Here is a 24,830-nt window from a genome sequence, read left to right as displayed (position 1 = left end):
CATTTTTTCTCCATTCTTACCTCACAGCAGACTGGCAAAAGATTGCTAAAGAGTAATTAGAGGCTTGGGAGAAAAAGGCCATCAGTTGTGCCTCCTCTCCTGTGCAATAGTCTTGAGGGTTACCTTGGGAAAGGAGGCTCTGCTCTTTACCATGAAAGTAGGGTTTTGTTTATTGCATTTCTAGCCCACCTTTTCCTCCAAGGAGTTCAAGGCACATATGGGTCTCCCTGCCCTCATGGAATCTCTGCAATAACCCTGTGAAGCAGCTTAGGCTGGCACCCAGTGAGCTTCACAGCCAAGTGTGGATTCAAACCTTGGTGCCCCAAGTATTTGTCCAACACTCTAACCACAATGTCCCTCTGGCTCTCAGGCCAGGGGCCACATGGGTTCCTCAATGCCTCTCTACTTAGCCTTAGGGACCAGGGTTGATTGGAGGTGGGTGCAGAGTTTCTTAATGTATCAGGCTTGAAGCCACCAGGGGCCCCGGACTCTGGGGTTTCATATTTATTTCAGGAAGTGAAGAACCTCTGGATTGCTAGCCCCGCACTCATAAGAAAAGCCTTGCTGGAACCCTGTTATCACCAACTAGATTATGAAGTGTTTCATCCCAGGCTCCCATCGCTGCAATCTGTCCTTCTTGTTCAGCTTTCTGCTATGTGTAGACCACATAGTCTACACATTAGGGGGTGATATGATAGCCATGTTAAAGGTTGATAGCCATATTCAAATATATAAAAGGATGTCATATAGAGGAGGGAGAAAGGTTGTTTTCTGCTGCTCCAGAGAAGCAGACACGGAGCAATGGATCCAAACTACAAGAAAGAAGATTCCACCTAAACATTAGGAAGAACTTCCTGACAGTAAGAGCTATTCGACAGTGGGATTTGCTGCCAAGGAGTGTGGTGGAGTCTCCTTCTTTGGAGGTCTTTAAGCAGAGGCTTGACAACCATATGTCAGGAGTGCTCTGATGGTGTTTCCTGCTTGGCAGGGGGTTGGACTCGATGGCCCTTGTGGTCTATTCCAACTCTATGATTCTATGACCAGTTCTCTCATTTTTGGTTGATTCATGGAGCAGAATGTATATATTCAAGTGTCCCACCAATTTTCTACAATCAGGCCTGGAATTATGAAACCTTCTGATTTGATCTCAGAAAGTCCCCATTTCCTCCACTAGTGTCTCCAAGGCCAAGATCGGAGAGGAGTGGTGGAGGCAGCAGTGACAGCTGCAAGGTAGATGCTGGCCTGGGGCAGCTCATAGTGGCTGCTGGAAAGTGGGCAAGGAGGAGGAGAGGCGGGGGCCACCAAGGCTAAGCCCTGTGTGAGGGGTAGGCAGAAGGCAGGGTTGCCCTGCATGAGAAGAAAGGGGTTGTAAGAAGTCCAGGTTCTCAGCTTGATAACACAGTAAAGGTAAAGGTAACAGGACCCCGGACCATTAGGTCCAGTCGCGGATGACTCGGGGTTGCGGTGCTCATCTCGCTTTATTGGCAAAGGGAGCCGGCATACTGCTTCCAGGTCATGTGGCCAGCATGACTAAGCCGCTTCTGGCGAACCAGAGCAGCACACAGAAACGCCGTTTACCTTCCTGCCGGAGTGGTACCCATTTATCTACTTGCACTTTGATGTACTTTCAAACTGCTCGGTTGGCAGGAGCAGGGACTGGGCAATGGGAGCTCATCCCATTGCTGGGATTCGAACCACCAACCTTCTGATCTTGCAAGCCCTAGGCTCTGTGGTTTAACCCACAGCGCCCCCCGAGTCCCTGATAACGCAGTACGTGTAGGTAATTTAAAAAGAGGATTTATTGCCAAAACAAACAGATAACTCCAGACGGCTGTAATGAGCCTCCGACATCACCAGTCATGTGACCCTTCTGAACTTTCCTTCAGTTTCTACTGAATATACTGAACCGACATCCTTTGTGCCTTTTGTTTTGCTTCCTGTCTAACAACTCTCCCAAACAACGACTCCGTGGACTGCTTGGCTCAGCTCTGGCTTCCTCCTTTCCTGACAAACTGTCACTGTGTATTTTCATGCCTGTTTGCTCTCCCGGAGAACCTTGACTGTGTTCCCCCCTCCCCCATTATCAGTCATTCCCTCGGCAACTGGCATTTCTAGGGGTGGAGGAGACAGAGTGGGCCGCTGTTCAGCCTGTTTAACCCCAAAGCTTCTCTGTTCCTGGTTGCTTTTTGCAGCCTGCTGCCAACCTTCACTGAGAGCTGTCTCATTCCTGACAGGGGGACCAGAGCAGAGTGCAAGGAGTCTTGATTTTATATATATATATAAATGTGCCTCCCCGCACTGTATATAAGTATCTGGTTGTGTTTCCCCCCTCTGTATGGTTTAGTTTGAACCAGTTCATCTACAGTCAAAGCACTGCTTTGGTCTCCAAATGTTCATGTTGGTCATAGGATGCATCAATGAGGAAAGATGGCTATATTGTGTTTCTCTATCTCTCTTTTGAAGCAGCCATTTCTACATTTATGGCTACAAAGTGGACTTGTGCAAAATTCATTGAATAACTATCTTGGAAGTGTATGGGGGCGTTTAGGGATATTGCAAAAGCATTCTTCAATTAGCTGGTGGAGCTCAGTTGTATCCCACTCTATATCTATAATATACTATGTTAATACATCAGTGGATATCCCTAAACTTGATCCTTCTGAGATGTTTTTAATATTGTGTTTAATTCTTGTAACCTGCCCTGGGACCTTGGGGGTGAAGAGCAGGTAATTAATAGTAGTAATAGCAATATTAATAACTCTTGTTTAAGGAATTGCACAAAGATAGCTAAGTGTGTGTTTGTGTGCGTGTGCTTGCACTATTATTTGAATGCTCTGAAGAGATAAGGAAGCCTGAAGAACAGATGTGTTGGAAGTGTGAAATGGATTAGCATCAAAGCCCCCTGGGAAAATCTGAAACATGAAATGAAAGATCCTGAATGACAAGAATGATTCTGAATGCATTAGAGGTCCACTTTGCAGTTTGGTGCTGTTTGTGGCAGCTGCACAAGGCATGTGTGTGTGTGTGTGTGTGTGTGTGTGTGTGTGTGTGTGAGAGAGAGAGAGAGAGAGAGAGAGAGAGAGAGATGCTGATAACAAAACCTCTGTGACCCACAGGGAAATATCAGCTTGAAACCAGGAATTCCCCTTGATACAGATGTCACATTTCACAATACATTTTCCTCCCTGAGTGCATATTTAAAATGAATGTAAATATTAAGTTAGAAAGCCAAAGTTGCAAGTCTTTGCAGGTTGTGAATTTTCAGATATAAGTTGCATCTGACACTCTTCTGTTAGGTTTCCCCCTCTTTATAACTGAAAAGGAATCCTTTTTCCATATACCGTATTTATGTCTAATGCGAATTTTTCCCTGATGCGAATTTTTCGAAAGAATTCAGAGTTTGCTCCTCTGGTGAAACAACCAAGGGATTTCAAGGCAAAGCAGGAGATTTCAATGAAATGTGTTTCATGATGAATGCCCATCTCCACACATCTTTTGTCTGTCACAAAATTGAAAGAGAAGAGGAATCTGGAGGAAAGGTGGAGATTCTTCCTGAAAAGAAGCACCAGGGGGATTTCAAGAGAAGCCAAGGTGTGCTTTATTAAAGATGAGTGAATCGTGTCTGTTTCTGATCCACATCACTTTTGCATGTGCTCACCAATAAATCAATTTCATCTTGTTCACACTTTAATCTGCAGTTATGTATGTATGTGTATAAAATCCATATGAAAAATCCTATTTAAATATATTTTCTCTCAAAATATGCATTTTCAAAGCATTTGTGACGTGCAAAATCTGATGGATATCCAATATGTAGAAGATGTCCAGGAGATGTGGATCAGGTTGGCTCATACCAGAATTCCTCAAGGATCCTCAGATTAAAAGCTGTCAGGAATATGGTCTAGAAAGTGGGCCATGTTTCCTTCTTCTATTTCCTTAGAGCACAGTGCAGGTGGCGGTGGGCATTGGGCAGAACTTGTGGGGAATATGATGTGTCTCAACAAAGTTGGCGTTCCACTCCATACAGTGTCAAGGATACACTGGGTGGCCTTTGGCAAATCACTCTCAGCCTCCATTTGTAAATTGAGTAGGTGTCCTTTTTGGGTAGCATTATGTTTTAAACCTTGCATAATCTTCTGAACCTTTTTAGAACTGCATGTAGGTTTTAAAGTTCTTACCTTTCCCTGTTTAGGGATGTATTTAATGACTGGTGTTTAAATGTATTTTTAATCTTTTGTTGGAAGCCACCCAAAGTGGCTGGGGAAACCCAGCCAGATGGGCAGGGTAGAAATAATAAATTATTTTTAGTAGTAGTAGTATAAAATATTACATTGCTTTTTGTAGGTTTTATTAAATATATTTATTTTTCACCACTCCAAGTAATAATTGAAAGAGAAGGTACCTGAAATGCAGCTAGTACTACAACCAGTACTACTAAGACTATTACTAATAAAACTACTTCTACGATTAATAATACTAATACTAATAATGCTGCTGCTGATGATGATGATAGGGAGTTGGGTATGTTTAGCTTGCAGAAGACTGAGAGGTGATATGATAGCCCTCTTCAAGTATCCTTCATATGGAAGATAGAACAAGCTTGTTTTCTGATGCTCTGGAGGGCAGGACCCAAACCAATTGATTCAAATGACAAGAAATGAGATTCCAACAAACAAATGGATGGCTGCTGGTAATCATGATCTGACACCTACTGGACGAATGAAGAGGCCCACTATCACTCAAGTTTGTGAATGGGTGAAAACATCATGGCACTCAGTGAAGGAGGAAATCATTGTCCGGTCATTCAAAAAATGTGGCGTTAGCAATGCTTTGGATGGAAACGAAGATGGTATTTTATATGAAGATAGAGAAGAAAGTGATGTCAGTGATTGTGAGCAACTGAGCTTCATAAATTCTGACCCTAGCACTGATTACTTCTTGGGGTTCACAGAAGACTAGAAGAGTACTCGAACCTTAAAGTCTCTCTTCATTTGTTAATGACAGTGATGATGGTTCTTAATGCCACTGTTGACTGCTGTTCAATTTACGTGGTTGTAATATGATTCTGATATACCGGTTGTTTATTAAATAGTACAACATTTTATTCAGAATATTTTTCTTCTTGTTTTCCTCCTCTGAAAACTAGGTGCGTCTTATGGTCGGGTGCGTCTTATAGAGCGAAAAATACGGTAAATTCCAGGAAGAACTTTCTGACAGAAGCTGTTGTTAGACAGTGGAATGGACTCCCTCGGAAGGTGCCGGACTCTCCTTCCTTGGAGGTTTCTAAGCAGAGGTTGGATGGTCATCTGTCATGGATTCTTTAGCTGTGATTCCTGTGGGATGGGTAGCCTCATTTAACCAACATGCTTAAGTCTAGTGAATGCCTGAAGGGGTTAACATCACAGAATAAGCTCTCCTTCCAGGCTTAGCTAGGTCACTCTTCCCCTCACCTTGGGAGGATGTTTATCAAGGTCTTTGTTCAAGTTCAGTCTACCCAAGAGGCTCAACCTGTGAGGTATGAGCTGGTTGCTGCACACTCAGACCACATGGCTTTCACGAGCCAATCTTGTTTCCCTATGCCAATAATTTAGGAACTTCCACCACTGTAACTAATCCAAAAATCACTGCCATTGTTTTCTGACTGCTGTACGGAAAAGTACGTGAATCTGACCTTTGAAGAATTTGTAAGTAAACCAGTTTTAACTTACCAAATATGTGTGTTTTTCTATGCTAAGGGAAGAGGAAAGTTTTGAAACTCAAAGGGGCATATTTTAAAGGTCTAATAGCCTATATTTCCACACTTTGCTGCATATTTTGTGATCTTAAATCACTGCTGGGATTCTCTCGCCAAATAATATTTGCCCCAAACCTGGTTCTTGGCAACCAGAGAACTCTACTTTTTTTACATATTTTTCCTTGCCAACCAACAATTCCTGCACCGCAAGGGTTTGGACTAGATGTCCTTTGGGGTTGCTTCCAACTCCATAAAAAAATAGAACCTGTAAATAACTCCCCAAAGCATTCATACACATTTTTTCTCTGCATAGATCCATTTACACACACACACACACACACACACACAAATAATGAAAATCAGAATTGGCTCACAGTTTTATTTCAGGGAACTGTCTCTAAACAGGAATTTCCTGAACATTTGGTGGAGTACAGGGGATACTGTGGGAAGGAGAAGACTCGGATTTTATATCTAAAATATCCTCACCCTCAGGACTGAAATGAAAAGGAAAGAGATAAAGATTCTAACCAATCTTGTGAAGCGAACACATGCACACAAAGAGCTATGCTAATAAACAATTAGTTTTAAGAAGTCTCGTAATACCACGCTATCTGCAGAAGCAGCTCTACAATTTTGGACCTTCCATTTCTGGGGAATGAATCTAAGACCATCCTTGCTTTGATATTTTGAGAGGGCTTTATCTATTTGTTTGATGATTGGATGTTTCTGACGGTATTGATTCCTGCCATTCTCGGGAGTATCAAGGTTTGACACAAAGTAAATTTATGGAGCCAGCCCATCTTTTGTTATCGCTCAGTTGGCATTTGAGCTCATCCGGTGTCCAAAGTATGTCACGAACTTCACAGACTATCTAACTTAGCTGTATGTGCTGTCAACACAACTCGGGGCTCATAGATCAAGGTAGAGCCAGAGGAACTGACAAAAAAGAAATTGACTGCATTTTTTATTTTTTTTTAGGTCATATTGGAAGTATAGTTATTACTTTACCCACCCACCCCTCGCTTGTTGAAATACTTAAAGATTTGCTGGATACGGCATTGCCTTTTTAGAACTCCCCCCCCCCCCTTGTTCATGCAATGTAACTTTTTGGTTCTCCTTGCTCTTTCCATTTTTACAAAGCGAGGTTAACCTCCTGCTTTCCTCTTGCGGCCAAGGAAGTAGGGCATCAACAAAGAACTTGTGCATAGTGCTTTTATCCAAAGTTAGCCAATTACATTTACAGACCATCTCTTGAGTAACTCATCCAGCTAGACTGTTGACTGGGAGCAGCCGCCGAGACCACATTAGCTCCCAGTACGTTTCCGAGCACAATTCAAAGTGTTGGTGCTGACCTTTAAAGCCCTAAATGGCCTTGGTCCAGTATATCTAAAGGAGCGTCTCCACTCCCATCATTCTACCCGGACACTGAGGTCCAGTGCCGAGGGCCTTTCAGCGGTTCCCTCACTGTGAGAAGCCAAGTTGCAGGGAACCAGGCAGAGGGCTTTCTAGGTAGTGGCACCCGCCCTGTGGAACGCCCTCCCACCAGATGTCAAAGAGAACAACAGCTTCCAGACTTTTAGAAGACATCTGAAGGCAGCCCTGTTTAGGGAAGCTTTTAATGTTTGAGGCATTACTTTATTTTAATATTGTGTTGGAAGCTGCCCAGATGGGCGGGGTATAAATAATAAATTATTATTATTATTATCCATTGAAATGCTGTAGTGGGATGTTGGTGGACATTGTTAAACAACAGTACCCTCAGAGATTGCTAGTTCTGAGCTCTAGCAAGGTGCAGCCTGCTGCCTTTCCACAGGCCTCGGGGGGGGGGGGGGCACAGTGAAAACAGGATGCTGAACTAGTAGGGCCCTTGGTCCAATTCAGCAGATCTCTTCTCTTGTCCTTGGGTTAGCAGGAGGTCTCCCACCTCTAAGAGTTATAGGGCGGGGATGGGATGCAGAGGTTATATTGCATAGATTGTCATGTCGTTGCTGTGGAAAGATGGGGGAGGGAGTGAGGAAGTAATTTAACTTCTCTTAAGGATTCAGGTAACAACTCTTGGATTGCCCAAATTAAACTAGAAGGCCATATTTCTTTTCTGTCGTTAAGAGCCAAAGTAAAAAAAGCTGAAAAACCCAACTTTAGCTGTTATGTTAAGGGGGGGGGGGAGAAATGTTGGCTTAACTTCTTGATGATCTTAAACTCAGTGGAGGGCTACGAAATTCAAATGAAAATGAATGCAATATTAGCACCCACTGGATAAACTGTAAAATGATTAGTCAAATTTTAGTATTCGCTTTTTAAAAAGCTTTTAATTAAGACTTTTAATTAATAATTGAAAAATTAATCTACCAATAATTATAACTATGATTATAGGGTTTAATTGTGCTTAATGATTGGGGGCTGATTAATGACCAGACTAAGTCTTTTAGATTCTCTGACTTGAAAAGGGTAGGAGGTGATGGATTCCATTCAATGAAATTAAAAAGCAATTCACACACCCAAGACAAAGAAAGCTCAGACATAAATGTGTGATTGAAGGAGAAGAGAAGGCCCCATTGTTTATATGATCTTCAGTGTCACCGTGGAAGTTTTCTGCAAGTGGGAAATGGACATTGGATTATCAGATTTCAACATCACTTTCCGTAGTTCAGGGGTTACCAGCCTTTCTGGGCAAGTGGGCACATTTGTAGCTTTGAGAAGGTACCTACACAAAATGGCTGCCACCTCTAAAATAAAATGGAGCATATGCTCCCTTCCCTATCGATGGAGCATATGATCCCTTCCCTCACTCACTCACTCACTCACTCACTCACTCACAGGGAGGATCTCATCACATTTCCCAGTACGTTTCCAAGCACAATTCAAAGTGTTGGTGCTCACCTTTAAAGTCCTCGTATTTATGGGACTCTACACAAAAGGTGCTATTCCTCTCAGGAGTGTATGTTGGGTCTACACATGTGGTGGACACAGACGTGGGTTCATGTGTACACTTCGTAAAAGGAGAGTGCTGTTGCATTTGGGTTCTTCTTCCACGCTTCTTCAGTCACCTGCTTGGCCATTGTGGGAACAGGATGTTGAAGGAGATGGGTCTCTGGCCTGTTTCTTACATACATACCATTATGTGCCTTAGGGCCCTCATATTTACGGGACCGCCTCTCCTGGACTGCCTCACAGAGGACCATGAATAATCATAGTTTAGAGGTCCCGGGCCCTAAGGAAGTCAGACTGTCCTCCACCAGGGCCAGGGCCTTCTCAGTGATGGCTCCGACCTGGTGGAATGCTCTGTCCCATGAGACCAGGGCCCTGCAGGATTTAACTTCCTTCTGCAGGGCCTTCAATTTCTGCCTGGCTTTCAATTTGAACTCGGCCTGATCTTTTATTCCCCTTCCTTCCCTCCCCCTCCCCTTTTTATGAAGATTACCCGCTCTGGGATCCCACAGCTAATTCTCCCCTGGTCTCCTCGCTGGCCCATATAGAACTAATTCAGCTAGCCCTGGTGATCATCTAATGTTTATTGGATGGTGTCAGAGACTGCCTGCAGGTCCCAGCTCACAGAAGACCAACGCTAGCTAGCAGAACTGTACAAAGTCTTTATTGAAGTTTAGTTCCCATTTTCAAACCCTAGCGTGCGTCTCTACGTCTAGACCCTAGACCAGCGAAGCCTCGTCTGAGTCTCCGCCCCCTGTACACCAGTTTAAGACTCTAGCCTTACTCCACCTTCTACGTTTCTCCTTCCTCCTCTGGGTCCTACTACCCCCCTGGGTGCCTTCCTTCCTGGACGCCTCGGAAGCGGACCCTTCGGACTCCTCCCCCTCTCTTCGGCGGGCTTTGGGACCCGGCTCCCTCTCCGGGCTGCTCATTGCGCCCCCCTCTTGTACATTTGAACTTGGCGCGCGCGCGCTGCCCCTGACCTTCCTTTTGACCGTTTCCTCGCTCTCTGATGCAGGCGTGGCTAACCCTGACTCATGTCCTTCCGCTGACGGAAAGCTGCCTGCTGCCGATGCTTGGGACTCCTCCCCCTTACTGCTCTCCGGTGGGGAAGCTGGTCCCAATTTCCAGCTGCTGCTCTCTGAGTCCCCTCTGGCCCCTCCTTCCTGGGGTGTTCCCTCTGGCAACCCCCTAGCTCTGACCACGGGAGCCCCTTTCTGTGAATCCTCTGATTCGCTGGAGAGACTTAGAGACCTCGGATGGCTATCATCGCTGACCTCTCCCTCTGATTCCTCTCCCTCGGTCTCTACTCCCTCCCTTTCCTGTCCCTCTGCTCCTGAACCCCTGACAGATGGATTCCCCCCCCCCCCAAAAAAAAATGATTTTTGAATTCTGAATTCATTGTTATTCATGTTTTATATTGTATTTATGCTGTTTTTTGTTGCATCAATTAAGTGTTTTAAATTTGTTGTTAGCCGCCCTGAGCCTGGTTTTCTGAACCAGGAAGGGCGGGGCATAAATAAAAACTTATTATTATTATTATTATTAACACCATGCCTTACTTATTTACCAGGTGCATGCCGGAGACAGTGATCTGGATGGCTGTCAAAAAGGATTCAACAAATTCATGGAAGATAAGGCTATCAACGGCCACTAGGCAGGATGGCTATTCTCCTCCTCCACAGTCAGAAGAAGAAATGATTCCCATTACTAAAAACTGTAAGAGAGGAGAGGGCTATTGTGCTCAGGTTCTGTTTGTGGGTTTCACACAGGCATCTGGTTGGTCACTGTAAGAACAGAATGCTGGACTTGATGGTCTGATCTAATAGGCCATTCGTGTGTGTGTGTGTGTGTGTGTGTGTGTGTTTGGAGGCCATGTTTAATTTACTCAGTTCAGCCTCTAGTCCTACTGTGTTTTATATTGCTTCCATTGCATTTGCTGCTTTTAAAAATTATATTTATATCTTCTTTTGCAATTCCTCTCCATACTTTTGTTTTGATGGAAACTGCTTCGAGACCGCTGCTTGATGCAAAGAGATCCTCAAGAACGCAAAAATAAACGAAATAAATAAATAGAGGAGTGGAACAGGACATCATTTCCCTGCCTCCGAAGACCACCATATCTTGCCACTTTCACAATGTTATGACCACTAAATTCCTGAAGACAATATTGCAGCAAATCACCTCAAATGCGCTCCAGGCGGGAGAATGATTCCATAATCAAAGTGCTAGGTCTTTGAGGACAACTTTAATTACTTTAATCTATACAGCCTGGAAAACATAATGCTTAATGGGGTAATCTATTGAAGAATGTGGAATTTTAAGCAGTATAGACTTGTGCCACTGTGTAAGAACCACTCCCGGCACAGCGCGGAGATGATAAAAAAAGGGGGGAAACCATTAAGTAGCATCTGAAGGAAGCCTCAGATGTTCATAAATCAATAATTGATAAAATGTACTCTTGTGTAACCATGTTGGGGGTTTTTACGTTGTAGGTGGAATAAACTGATTGCATCAGGCTACAGCCCTTGGTGGAATTATAGAGCATGGCTCTTTTATGTGCTTTAATTGCCGTGTGTTTGTACACAAATGGCTGGAGTGCTGCTCTCTGGTTTTGTGGGCTATAAAGCCACAAGCGCTGCCTGCCCTCTGGGTCCACAGATGAGAGCCATAATATCACCACAGCATGGGGCAATGGAGCTGCTGGAGGTACCACATAGACACTCTTGCTTTGAGATTCATGCACTCAATATTTTCAGCCATTAACAATTTCTATGCGCTACTCCAGAGGGTGAGAGTATTAACCTCTGTGACCTGGCCTTAGTCCAGTTGGGGTAATTATATCTTGTCTCCTTAACATTCTCCAGCTGCCCTGCTTTTTTATTCCTTAAAAAAAACGATACTGCTCTGATTTCCACTGGTGTGCTCCATCTTCTAGCCCTTCCCTCAAGCGGCTTCCTTTCTGCTTCTGTTCTTCGTTTAGTGCTCAAAATTGAACTGGGCGGCAACTCCTTTTATAAAATGAGGACTAGGGCAAGGTTAAATGCTGGGAGAGGCTGGCACTGATACCAATACAAGGAGATGGATAACTCAGTGGCTAAGAGCCAATCAGTGCATGATCAGCATATGAAACTCACTGCCACTGGAAAATTCGTCATCGCAGTACTGTTGACTCATTACTCCATGTGTAGGGCTAATGTGTGGCCAGAGCGGCCCATTTGCAGACACCAGTAGTCAATGTGTGTGTAAGGACATCTGTGCATATTCCCAAACAACACATGGACTGAAACACAACCATCCTTCATGCGTATCTGAATTTTGCAGTGTGGTTCTTCAGAGAGTAATGTGTACAACAATCCATGCGCTAAGTTAAAGTGTGCATTGAAATGCATATATTTGCAGAAATACCATACCCAAAATGCATTTTTGCACAAATTATTTGGCTGGGGAACTCGATTGCAAAATTCAGAGATTGCAGATTTCAAAGAGTGGCTGTTTCAGTTCTCATAGCGTTTTGCCAAGGGAAAATGAGGTAGTCTCACTTTTAAATGCGAGCTGAATCAAAGTTTTCTCCCATTGCTATCTGTCACATAGTTTGAGGGGCAGGATCTAATCAAAATCATAAAAGGGGAGTTCAACTGGAAATTTCAGAGTATTGTATTGTATTTTTTTACTCCTTTAAGAGACTATAATTGCTGTGGGTAAATCATTTTGTGGTTACTGCATTTTTAAAATGTTGCTTTCCTTCTAAACATTCCCTTTAAAGTGTTTCCGTTCCTTCCTTCTGTTTTTGCCTGCACTCCTAACCCAGTTTACTTGGGAGTAAGCCCAACTGCAATGGAACTTACTTTTGAGTAGATAGGAATAGGATTGCACACACAGTGATATATTTCTGCCTTCATGCATTTATTGCTGTAGTCAGGTGTTGTTGTTTTTCACTGTTAAGTTATCATTACAGTTTTGTGGCTAGTTACTTAGTCATGTTGAGAAAAGGCAGGGTATAAAATGTTCTAAATAAAAATGTAAATAAATTCCTAAAGCTTCAATAAGTTAGATGGATCAACTATCCCCCCCCCCCCAAAGGCCAGATAAGATTTTGAGTTTAGGAACTCTTTCCATAAAACTTGGGCATATGCTTACAAACTTATAATGTTTAATATGCTGTAAATGTTTCATATAAATATTTAAATAATGATAATAATAATTAGCACATCTTGAGAACAGCCTTTATGATGATTATTGTTATTTAAATATTTATATTAAGCATTTTCAGTGTACTAAATCCAATAAAAACATTCAACGGGAATAGGAAAGGGAATAAATAGGAACAGAGAGAAAGTAAGGAATATATAAGTAAGGAATAGGGAAAGGGAATAACTAGGAACAGAGAGAAAGTAAGGAATATATAACTACACACAAACATAAAATAAAATCATGTACTATCATGCTGTACATTAAAGCTACAGTTTTCACCATTATTTTTGGTGGGGATATGGCCAGTTTCTTTAATATTACTTCTAAGGTGGAAGTGTTGACTGACTACTGACTATGATTTCATTATCTATTTCATTATTTTCTCCCTCTACTAGCTTTTGGCATTGATAAAATACAAAGTAGGTCTTGCTCAGTTATCTCAGTAGATGGAGGAGGATTCATATGAAGTGAGGTGCTTTCTAAGAGTCCGTGAAGGTTTTTAAACTAGCAACTGGTTACTAGCTGGTTCCTAACATCCTGCTTGAAACAAGAGGGTGTGGTGTATTGCCCTGTTGGGGGCGGGAAATGACTCACAAATTAAGACTTGGCAAGAGGAACAAAGCATAAAGATATCTTTGTCGGCGAATGGTGGAGCTTCATTTGGTGTTGACCTTTAAAGCCCTAAACGGCCTCGGCTCTGTACACCTGAAGGAGTGTCTCCACCCCCATCGTTCTGCCCGGACTCTGAGATCCAGCGCCGAGGGCCTTCTGGCGGTTCCCTCATTGCGAGAAGTGAGGTTACAGGGAACCAGACAGAGGGCCTTCTCAGTAGTGGCGCCTGCCCTGTGGAACGCCCTCTCATCAAGGAAATAAACAACTATCTGACTTTTAGAAGACATTTGAAGGCAGCCCTGTTTAGGGAAGCACAATTCAAAGTGTTGGTGCTGACCTCTAAAGCCCTAAATGGCCTCGGTCCAGTAGACCTGAAGGAGCATCTCCACCCCCATCCTTCTGCCCGGATGCTGAGGTCCAGCGCCGAGGGCCTTCTGGCGGTTCCCTCATTGCAAGAAACAAAGCTACAGGGAACCAGGCAGAGAGCCTTCTCGGTAGTGGCACCTAGCTTTTGGAACGCCCTCCCTTCAGATGTGAAGGAAATAAGCAGCTATATTCTCTTTAAAAGACATCTGAAGGCAGCCCTGTTTAGGGAAGTTTTTAATGTGTGACATTTTAGTGTATTTTTTGTCTCTGTGGAAGCCGCCCAGAGTGGCTGGGGAAACCCAGCCAGATGGGTGGGGTACAAATAATAAATTATTATTATTATTATTATTATTATTATTATTATTATTATTATTTCATTTACAAATTCTCCAGAAAACCAAAGGCTAGTTCCTGGTGGTCTGGTGGATCATTTTAATAAAAATGTAGTTTGTAGATGCATACGGTTAAAATTTGTGGTGTATTTACAGGAATACGGGTTTTCATAATGTATTTTGGTAGGTCTCCGGGGAAATAAATAAAGTAATAACCCAAACCAAAGGAATTGTGTGGCTCCAGTGAATCCAGAAGCCGACGGTAATGTTTAGCGGAGCAAAATATAACATTGCCACCCTCATAGCCAGGCAATGAAAGGTATAATGTGCTTGCATCATATCACACTAGTGATGTATGTAAGTGAGAGCTGGACCATAAAGAAGGCTGATCGCCGAAGAATTGATGCTTTTGAATTATGGTGCTGGAGGAGACTCTTGAGAGTCCCAAGGACTGCAAGAAGATCAAACCTATCCATTCTTCAGGAAATCAGCCCTGAGTGCTCACTGGAAGGACAGATCGTGAAGCTGAGGTTCCAATACTTTGGCCACCTCATGAGAAGAGAAGACTCCCTGGAAAAGACCCTGATGTTGGGAAAGATGGAGGGCACAAGGAGAAGGACAGAGGATGAGATGGTTGGACAGTGTTCTCAAGGCTACCAACATGAGTTTGACCAAACTGCGGGAGGCAGTGGAAGACAGAAGTGCCTGGCATGCTCTGGTCCATGGGGTCAAAAAGAGTCAGACACGACTAAACGACTAAACAACAACAAATCATATCACACATTTTGCATGATGGAGTTGGACGCAGATTTTGGAGACAGTCACTGGTCAACCAAAGCAATTCCATCTTGAGAATTCCAAACTTTTGTTGTTGTTGAAGACAAATTGCAGATGCTTCCCCCCCTTTTTTTTTGCTGTCGCTTGTGGCGAGGAAGAACGTCCCAACCTCCCCCACTTTCACACCTTGTAGAAATTTCAATATCATTCCCTTCAGAAGTGGCGGCTTAAACGCCACCGCCAAAAAAACATATGCTTCTGTGTCAGATGTTTCACTTAATTTAGTAGTCTACGGGCAGCCTGAGAGCTCTGACTGCCAAAGTGCCGGCACGAATTGTCTCCTTTGGTTTTTAATTGGAATCATGTTCATTTCCAGGAGGAGGTGGAACAACCAGTCCACGGCACTGCTAATTTCCTCAGCTGTTCGAGCTCACACACTACCCCTTAACTAGCAGGAGGACAATAGCCAAGACTCTCTGCCAAGCTGGCTTTTTGTGTGCACATAGTGTCTTTATACTAACTGTCACCGTATATGTTCAGTGTATGCCAAGAGGGCCATGGTTTACATCACAATTTGGGATGGGCGGTAATGGGGTTTCCAAGCAACAAACATCACTTCTGCTTGCATGGTGCACTCCCTTGGCACTCTGTCCTGATCCATAGAAATTTTTCAGCTTCTCTGCTTCTCGAGAAAACCTCCCCTCCTGAGGCCAGAACTAGAATAATAGAACTATAGAGTTGAAAGGGAACCCAGGGATCATTCATCTAGGCCAACTCTCTGCAATATCTAAATGGAAGATGAAGCAAGCTTGCTTTCTCCTGCTCCAGATGGCAGGGCCCAAACCAATGGATTCAAGTAACAAGAAATGAGATTCTGACTGAACACCAGGAAGAACTTTCTGGTGGTAAGAGCTGTTTGACAGTGGAATAGACTACCTTAAGAAGGTGGTAGACTCTCTTTCATTGGAGGTTTCGAAGGAGAGGTTGTGTAGTCATTTGTCAAGGATGCCTTGGTTGAACTTGCTGCATTGCAGGGGGTTGGACTATATGATTCTCAGGATCCCTTTTAACTTCACAATTCTATTATTCTATGAACACATGAATCACAGCTAAAGAATCCCTGGCAAATGACCAAATAACACCTGCTTTAAAAAAATCTGATGAATGAGATTCCACCACTTTCTGAGAGTAGTTCATCCCTATGTTGAACAGCTATTACTGCCAGAAAGTTCTTCCATATGTTTTGTTGGAATCTCCTTTCTTGTCCTTTGGATCCATTGGTTCAGATCGTACCCACTGGAGCAACCAGATGTTATGCATGGCATGCCATGGCCCCAGATCAGGAACCCTGAGAGTCTTCAAGTGACACTTTCCCTACAGAGCTCACATCTCCTTCCCTGAACTACACATCTGACACCAGGCTCCAACCATCAGTCCAGAGTCCTTGGAGGAGGAAGGGAGCCCTTGGGATATCTCCACAACTTGAGACCCCAGATCCTGGGAGAAGTCCATGGCTGCAGAGGAAGGCATTGATCAGATGCAGAATTCACAGAGTTAGTCGTTGGATGCCTAGTTCAGGCAATAACGTCAGTAGGACCTGCTGAGACAATCTGCATGTTCTGCCTGAGCTTTAGGGCCACTAGCCGTGGTCCTGAAACTTATACCTAGGTCCGTCTCCAAGGTGCTGATCCTAAGGTGCCTTGTCTTCCTGCTTGCCTGGAATTCCGTGACCACTGACCTTCTTTTCACCTGGGCCACCACCTATCCCTGACAGTAGGCATCTCCATGGATCAAGGGTTACACTGGTAGAAGTAGACCCAGGTTTTGTCTACCTGCTTCCCATTACATTTAGTTTTGTGAACAATGTGATGTGCCTTAATCACATTCCAAGAACAGCAAGGCCCAGGGACTAAAATTATCATGCAATCTGAATTAGTAAAGCATAAATGCAGAGGTCTTTAAACAGAAGCCATGTACCAGATTTAAGATGCAGTCCCAGTCTTAGGTTCAGTTATTTCTGGTGCACCATAATGCAGGGGTGTGAAACGGAAACTGTTTCCATGGCTCATAGGGAGAGTTCATAAAGTATGGGCATAAATGTGCAGCCTTCATTAGAGATGGCAGGTGAAATGTTCCACCCATCTTCTGAGCTGCTGAATCCTGAGGCCTGAAAATTGATCCAATGTTTCTTTCAAGTAAGGATGTGTGTTTTTGCCTTCATCCAGACCTGTGGCAGTTCCTTTAATGGATGGGGCTCAATCCAGAAACCAAAACTGCATGCTGTCAAATAAGGGAGGATCCTGAGCTTCATTGCATAAAGGTAAAGGTAAAGGGACCCCTGACCATTAGGTCCAGTCGTGGCCGACTCTGGGGTTGTGGCGCTCATCTCGCTTTATTGGCCGAGGGAGCCGGCGTACAACTTCCGGGTCATGTGTCCAGCATGACTAAGCCGCTTCCGGCGAACCAGAGCAGTGCACAGAAACGCCGTTTACCTTCCCACCGGAGTGGTACCTATTTATCTACTTGCACTTTGACATGCTTTCGAACTGCTAGGTTGGCAGGCTTCATTGCATACGTTGCCTCTATTGGCACAAAATGACACCATCATATAAGGGCAGCGGATACGTTTCCAAGCACAATTCAAAGTGTTGACACTGACTTTTAAAGCCCTAAACAGCCTCGGTCCAGTATATCTGAAGGAGCATCTCCACTTCCATCGTTCTACCCGGACACTGAGGTCCAGTGTTGAGGGCCTTCTGGTGGTTCCCTCACTGCGAGAAGCCAAGTTACAGGGAACCAGGCAGAGGGCCGTCTCGGTAGTGGTGCCCGCCATGTGGAATGCCCTCCCACCAGATGTCAAAGAGAACAATGACTATCTGACTTTTAGAAGACATCTGAAGGCAGTCCTGTTTCGGGAAGCTTTTAATGTTTGATGTATTACTGTATTTTAATATTTTGTTGGAAGCCGCCCAGAGTGGCTGGGGAAACCCAGCCAGATGGGCGGGGTATAAATAATAACTTATTATATCATTATTATATTCCCCACAACTGTGGTAGCCCAGTAGTGGATTCAGCCCCTCTGATGCATCCTGAGTGATGTGGATTCTTGTCAGTTGCCCAAAATGGCACATTATTGCACACCACCCCAATCTCTGAGCAGTGTGAGATTCCAGGGGTTCCAAGCCACTTAACCAGGGTTCATGCTTTCTTTTGGGAATAAGGCACAGTGGAGACTGGTGTCTTTACGCTATCTGGCTTATTTCCACAAATGGATCAGTGCATCTGGCTGTTAACCAGAACGTTGGCAGTTCGGCCTCACCCAGCGATGACTGTAGGCATGATTCCTGCCTTGCAAGAGGTTGGAGTAGATGACCTTTGGGATCCTTTCCAACTCTGCACTTCTATGATTCTATGGTATAAATCCTGAAATAATGCAGGGGTCCACAGCATTAACAGCCTCAAAGGCCCTTATTTCTCCCTTAGCCACAGCCTGGAATTCAAGCAAAGATCTGGAATGGCTCTCTCTCCAGCTTGCTGCTTTTCCCTCACTGCCAAAAAAGCTCTACAGTCATACCTCGGATTACAGATGCTTCAGGTTACGTTTTTTGGGGTCACGGACAGCCCAAACCCGGAAGTATTGGAACGGGTTACTTCTGGGTTTCAGCGGCCGTGCATGTGCAGAAGTGCTGAATCGCAACCCGCACATGCGCAGGCGCGCCACTGCGGGTTGTGGATGCTGAGGGTTGCGAATGTGCATCTCGTATGGATCACGTTCGCAATCTGAGTGTTCACTGTACCCCCCAACTCTGGCTTTGTCGGCTGTGGGAGGGTCCCTCACTCACTTGTTGCCTCATCAGAGCCCTTTATTCCCCATTTATCACCAAGGCTGTGAACTCACCAGGAGGCTAGCCTGGCTATTGTAAGAATTAGAAGGCTTGATTAAATTCTAACACTTGCTGGATCCGTGGATTAGAGGGGTCGGGCACACAGCTCAAAACCTCATACTCATAACAATTTGATATTGTGCAATGGTTAAAGCAGCTGGTTCCTTAAGTGCCCAGGTCACATAATTCAGCAGACTTGACGAAGCAAGTCTCTGTGTGCCCACCTCTTTTGTGGAAAGGGCAAGGTTAGCCCAATCCATGCATTACTTGCACATAGAACATAAACATGTAAACTGTGGGTTGAGGCTGGAATGCAGTTAGAATGCTTCCTGCCATTTGCACACACAAACACACACTCTGTTTGCTGCCATTGTTACTCCTCACAGCTGCTTTCTGGAAAAGAAAAGGAGATGCCTGGTATGGCATTGAGAGCACTCTGTGAATTTAACACTCTCTTTCAGCTTGTTTAACAGCTTGTGCATTTTGTAATGCATTCTTTCATCACTATGGCAACAGTTAAAAAAAAAATTAAGGTGGGTTCGAGGACAGAGTTTGGTGTGTGTACTGAAAGGGCCAGCAAAAGGAAACCCGTGGTGTGCGTGTCCCCACTCCACACCTTATCATGGTTGCTGTACTAGCAGAGGACCACCAGACTGAACCCAAAGAGTACTCTTTAATGGTTCCTTGTCATCCTGGGGAAAAAGTGACAAGTGGGGTGCTGCAGGGTTCTGTCCTGGGCCCATCGCTGTTTAATGTCTTCAAAAATGACTTGGATGAAGGAATTGAGGGGATGCTCATCAAATTTGCAGATGACACCAAACTGGGAGGGGGTAGCTAATTCTGCAGAAGACAGAATCAGAATTCAGAAAGACTTTAACATTAGGAAACTTTTGCTTCAGCAACTTGAATAGGTGAATTGGAAACTAAGTTATAAGAAAGATGAGGTGGACAACATGAAGTAACCATACTATGTTTATTTTTAAGGTACAAATAACTGAGATACAGTATTTTGAATTTAGAAACATAGTATTTGAAAGATACAGTAAGACATGAAATAAGGTAACAAATTGCTGATGCTTTAATTGCAAAGAACGCAGGATTTGGAAGATGTGGGGAAGTCCGGTTGGAATGGTTAAAGTATTTTGGAAAGTTGGTTTCTATGTATTTTTTCTTTTTCTTATCTTCATTCTTTACTCTTTATTCTGTAAATCTCTGACTATTTGAAAGAAAATTTAATAAAATATTTAAAAAAAAACAAAAAACAGAAAGACTTTAACAGACTGGAGAACTGGGTGCAAGCTAACAAAATGAATTTCAGTAGGGACAAATGTATGGTTCTGCACTTTGGCAGAAAGAACCAGATGCACAAATATAGGATGGGGGACACCTGACTTACTAGCAGTACATGTGAAAAGGATCTAGGGGTCTTGGTGGACCACAAGCTTAACATGAGTCAACAGTGTGATGCAGTAGCAAAAAAAGCTAATGCTATTCTAGGCTGCACCAACAGAAGTGTAGTGTCCAGATCAAGGGAAGTAATAGTACCACTCTCTTCTGTCTTGGTCATACCACACCTGGAATATTGTGTCTGATTCTGGGCACCACAATTTAAGAAGGATGTTGACAAGCTGGAACATGTGCAGAGCAGGGCAACCAAGATGATCAAGCGTCTGGAAACTAAGCCTGATGAGGAGCACTTGAAGGAGCTGGGTAAGTTTAGCCTGCTCTGTAGAGTAGGGCTCAAACCAATGGCTTCAATCTTCTTCAAAGGAGATGCCAACTAAACATTTGGAAAAAGTTTCTGACAGTAAGAACTGTTCAAGAGCGGAATAGCCTCCCTTGGGAGGTGGTGGACTCTCCTTCCTTGCAGGTTTTTAAGCAGAGGTTGGATGGCCATCAGTCATGGATGCTTTAGCTGAGATTCCTGCGTTGCAGGGGTTGGACTAGATGACCCTTGGGGTCCCTTCCAAATCTAAGATTCTATGATTCTATGTTGCCATTGGGGGACATGTTCATTTTTTCACCTTTTTTGGCATTTGGCATCTCCAGCCATGTTTATATCATAGTCAAGAGTTTATAGTCTGGGGCTATTGAACCATTGGCCTAGCTGTGCTTTTAAAAGGATGCTTTTCGACTGTGCCAATTTTTCCTATCTAAACAAAAAATAAAAATAAAAAAAATCACCCAACACATAAAAAGCAGCCAATTTAAAGCCAGCAAGGTCTTACGCTACACCTACTTACTTTTCTCCCCTGCCTACAGTACATTTAGTTAATAGTCATGTTTGGGCTAGGAACTTTTTAAGGATCGTACAATTAAAAACTGCCTATTTGTGCAAAAAGTGGTGGAAGGTGGCAAAAAGCTGTTTCTGACCAGGACGAAGGTGGTGCAATGCAGATGCAGAAGGAAAGACTGTGTCTGTTTTCCTCTGTTATTTTATATCCTTTGTCTGGAAGAAGATGTTACGGGGGGATATGTGGACACTGTCAAAAAGATCAGCTCTCTGGTTCCTGTGTGGGGTAGTGGTTAAGAGCAGTGGACTCGTAATCTGGTGAACCGGGTTTGCTTCCCTGCTCCTCCACATGCTGCTGCTGGGTGACCTTGGGCTAGTCACACTTCTCTGAAGTCTCTCAGCCCCACTCACCTCACAGAGTGTTTGTTGTGGGGGAGGAAGGGAGAGGAGATTGTTAGCCGCTTTGAGACTCCTTCGGGTAGTGATAAAGCGGGATATCAAATCCAAACTCCTCCTCCTCCTCCTCCTCTTCTTCTTCTTCTTCTTCTTCTTCTTCTTCTTCTTCTTCTTCTTCTTCTATGCCCAGGTCACATCGAGTAATATAAAATGTACGTTGTGATTAGGGGCTGCTGTAGCTGGATGGGGTTTTTTTTTGGGGGGGGGGGGCTACAGCAGGGTGCCCTTGAATGGGCGCTTGGGTGCATGACCCTAGAGAAGTTGCTGTCACCATCTTTATTCCTCCAGTGAACAAGAAGGTCCAGTTTGCTGTATTTTGCATTTTGGTTTCTGTTGTTGTTTAAATGGCTTCCTCAACCTCGGCCCTCCAGATGTTTTGAGACTACAATCCCCACCATCCCTGACCACTGGTCCTGCTAGCTAGGGATCATGGGAGTTGTAGGCCAAAAACATCTGGAGGGCCGAGGTTGAGGAAGCCTGCTCTACCTCTACCAAGAGAGAGAGAGCGATGTGCCTTTCCTCCAGAGGGTAGAACCAGCAGCTACAAGTGTTGTCTCAGGGCAGTGTGGAGGAAGGCGGGTGTGGTAGGGGTGGGTGTCATCCCTGAGGGTGGTGACATTGCCATGCAGCCCCCCTGGGGATGTTAGTCCCGCTCCCGCAGGCGGCCAGCCCCACCCCTTTGGGAGTCTAGCCCCAGGTACACGCCGCTCCGGGTGTCAGAGCAGCTAGCTCCGCCTCTGAGGGTGGGGTTGAACATGACTTTAGACAGAGACAGTCATGGTTTACATCTTATGCCAGTTCATCTACATCAATAAAACTGATGTAAAAATATGTGGCACGCTACTCTCTTGGCCCAGTTCTTGATCCGTACAAAATGTATGTCTTTTCCTCTCTCTTTCTTCTTGCTCTTTATCCAACTCCGCACGTTTCCACCCAGAGGTAGCTAACAGGCTTTTGGCCCCACAGCCAGTGATAGGTAAATATCAACTTTGTTCCAAAATGCTAATATGCTAGGGTACTTGGAAATTTCATTTCACAACTAGATGGGATGGAGGAAGTTAGAAGGAAGATAAATTTTCGACCGGGATTGGAAATAAAGCAATCAACCAGACTTTGCTATTTCTCATCCCCTCTGATTTTTCTGTCAGCGTAAGTATTTTTCTCTCTTAACTGTCAGTGTAAGTGTAATGCTATTCTTGTGCTATTCTTAATCTATATTATTTTCTAAAGGTGCTATATTACTAAATTGCATTGCTTTAAGCTGCTTAATATTCTTCACATATGATCTTCTATAGGGAGATAATAATATGCCTTCAACAAAATGTTGTACACCAATATTCCTTAGATGTTTTGACAAAGCAGGAAGTTACGTGTTTTCTTCAAATTTTTACTGTCGAGATTTGGTAGCAAATTAACTTGGATGTGTCGGTTACATGATGGAATTAGGTAACAAAGATTCACTTCTGGCCTTGAGTGTTAGTTTTCGCAGTCATCAGCTGGGGACATGAGTTATACACTATTTTAAAGGAACAAAGACAGACAGCACAATCTTATGTATGTCTGCTTATAAGCAAGGACCCACTGAAATTTTCTTTTAAATGTTTAATTTCTTATATTTATTTCCCACCTTTATTGCAACATGGAACCCAAGGTGGTTTACACATGGTTTCCAGGTAGTTATCATTCATCCAGACACTGATTGGACGCAGAGCTGCTTACCTTCAGCCAGGTAGTGTGGCCTTCAGACCATACTCTGAATTTAAAGGGATTGTGTTGAAAGCTGCATCCTTAATTACCAACATTTGCCTTGGTACCAACCAAACTCTTGTAGGAGGGATGCTATTATTAAACTTCCAAGTTTTCTAATGAAACTGCAACTTACACCAGCCCTCACTTTCTTGGTATACAGGCTGCAATTATCACTGTGTTATCTTCCTGAAGGGATATTTATCTTCACAGCGTGATCGCAAAGATAAATGGTAAAGTTTAAAATTCAAAAGTGCTTACCACAGGGCATTATGATAAGACAACAAAACAATGAAGTAAAAAAAAGAGAGAGCTGTTGAGAGTGGGAGGGGTACAACACGCACACACAGAGAGAGAGAACACCACCTTTTATCCACAAATCAATGATCGAGCCCTTTAATTGAAATATATTTCATGAAAAGATGTTTGCATTTTCAGATGCTGCTTTCTTAAATAATAATAGCAATAACGATTGTTTTAAGAAGGTGCTTTTCACTCCCTGTAGTCCCCCCCCCCCCGGAAATATAGATAACATTCTTGAGCGGCAGAGGAATACAGCAGTTTGCACTATAATAGTCAACATAACAATTAGTACAGTTTGTTACAGTGAAGGGAGAGGTGGAGGACAGAACCATGTTCAAGGAATCTGCTGTGCAGAGGACTAAAAGGGAAGGCTCATCTGAGCTTGCTTTTGCTCATCTAAAGGGGAGCATTGCCACACAGCAGCTGCTGCAGGAATAGCATGCTGAAAACTTCAGCCATTATCAGCTACGGAAAAGCAGCAGCTTGAGAGGGGAAAAAAATCTGCTTTTCCTCTCTTTGATTTCTGAAGTTTTCTGCAATGGTCTCAAATGTGCAGTACCATTTGACTCTTCCAAGGCTGGCTCATTAGGGCATATGAGACACTGCTCTTCCAACCTCAGCCTGCCCTCAGCCAGCCCCCACCTCCCTGCTCCTTATAAACGGTCCAGGGGATGGCACTGACTGTCAGCGTCTACCTCCTTGGTCTCTGTGTTGTCCTTGTGCAACTCAGCAGGGAGGACAAAACAAAAATTAGTTGGCTCTGCCTGTCATTGTCTCTGGCTCCACCTTCTGTTGGCATCCTTGTTCTCTGTCCTATCAGTCCCAAAGGTCACTAGCCATCATCAGAGGATCTCCTGGGGGCTGCAGCTTTCCCAGTTGCCAAGGCCATGTTAAAAACTAGACTGTGGGACACAGATCGTCAGCAACTAATCTCAGCTGCAGAAAAAAAAACATGTTCCCCTCTTTATTTTCCACTCTCTTGGGTGCAGGAATTTAACCATAATTATTTACATTTTTTGTTTAACCCGCAAGAAAGAAGGGCTTTTTCACTTGCTAGGTTCAATTCCAATCTTTCTAACCTCCTTTGGGGTAGGTTTGCAGGTATGGCAGAAGGAGATAGGATCTGCCCATGTGATGCCCACCTGGTGGAAACTCTAGCTCACATGGTCCTTAAATGTAAAATGTATGATGATCTCCGCCAACAATGTCTAGACCATCTATGTATTCCAACATGGAAACTAGAGACAGAGGTTATGTGCTTCTTA

The sequence above is a fragment of the Podarcis muralis genome, chromosome 11 (assembly GCF_964188315.1).
Source record: "Podarcis muralis chromosome 11, rPodMur119.hap1.1, whole genome shotgun sequence".
Classification (NCBI taxonomy): Eukaryota; Metazoa; Chordata; class Lepidosauria; order Squamata; family Lacertidae; genus Podarcis; species Podarcis muralis.
Note: the sequence above shows the minus strand (reverse complement) of the source record.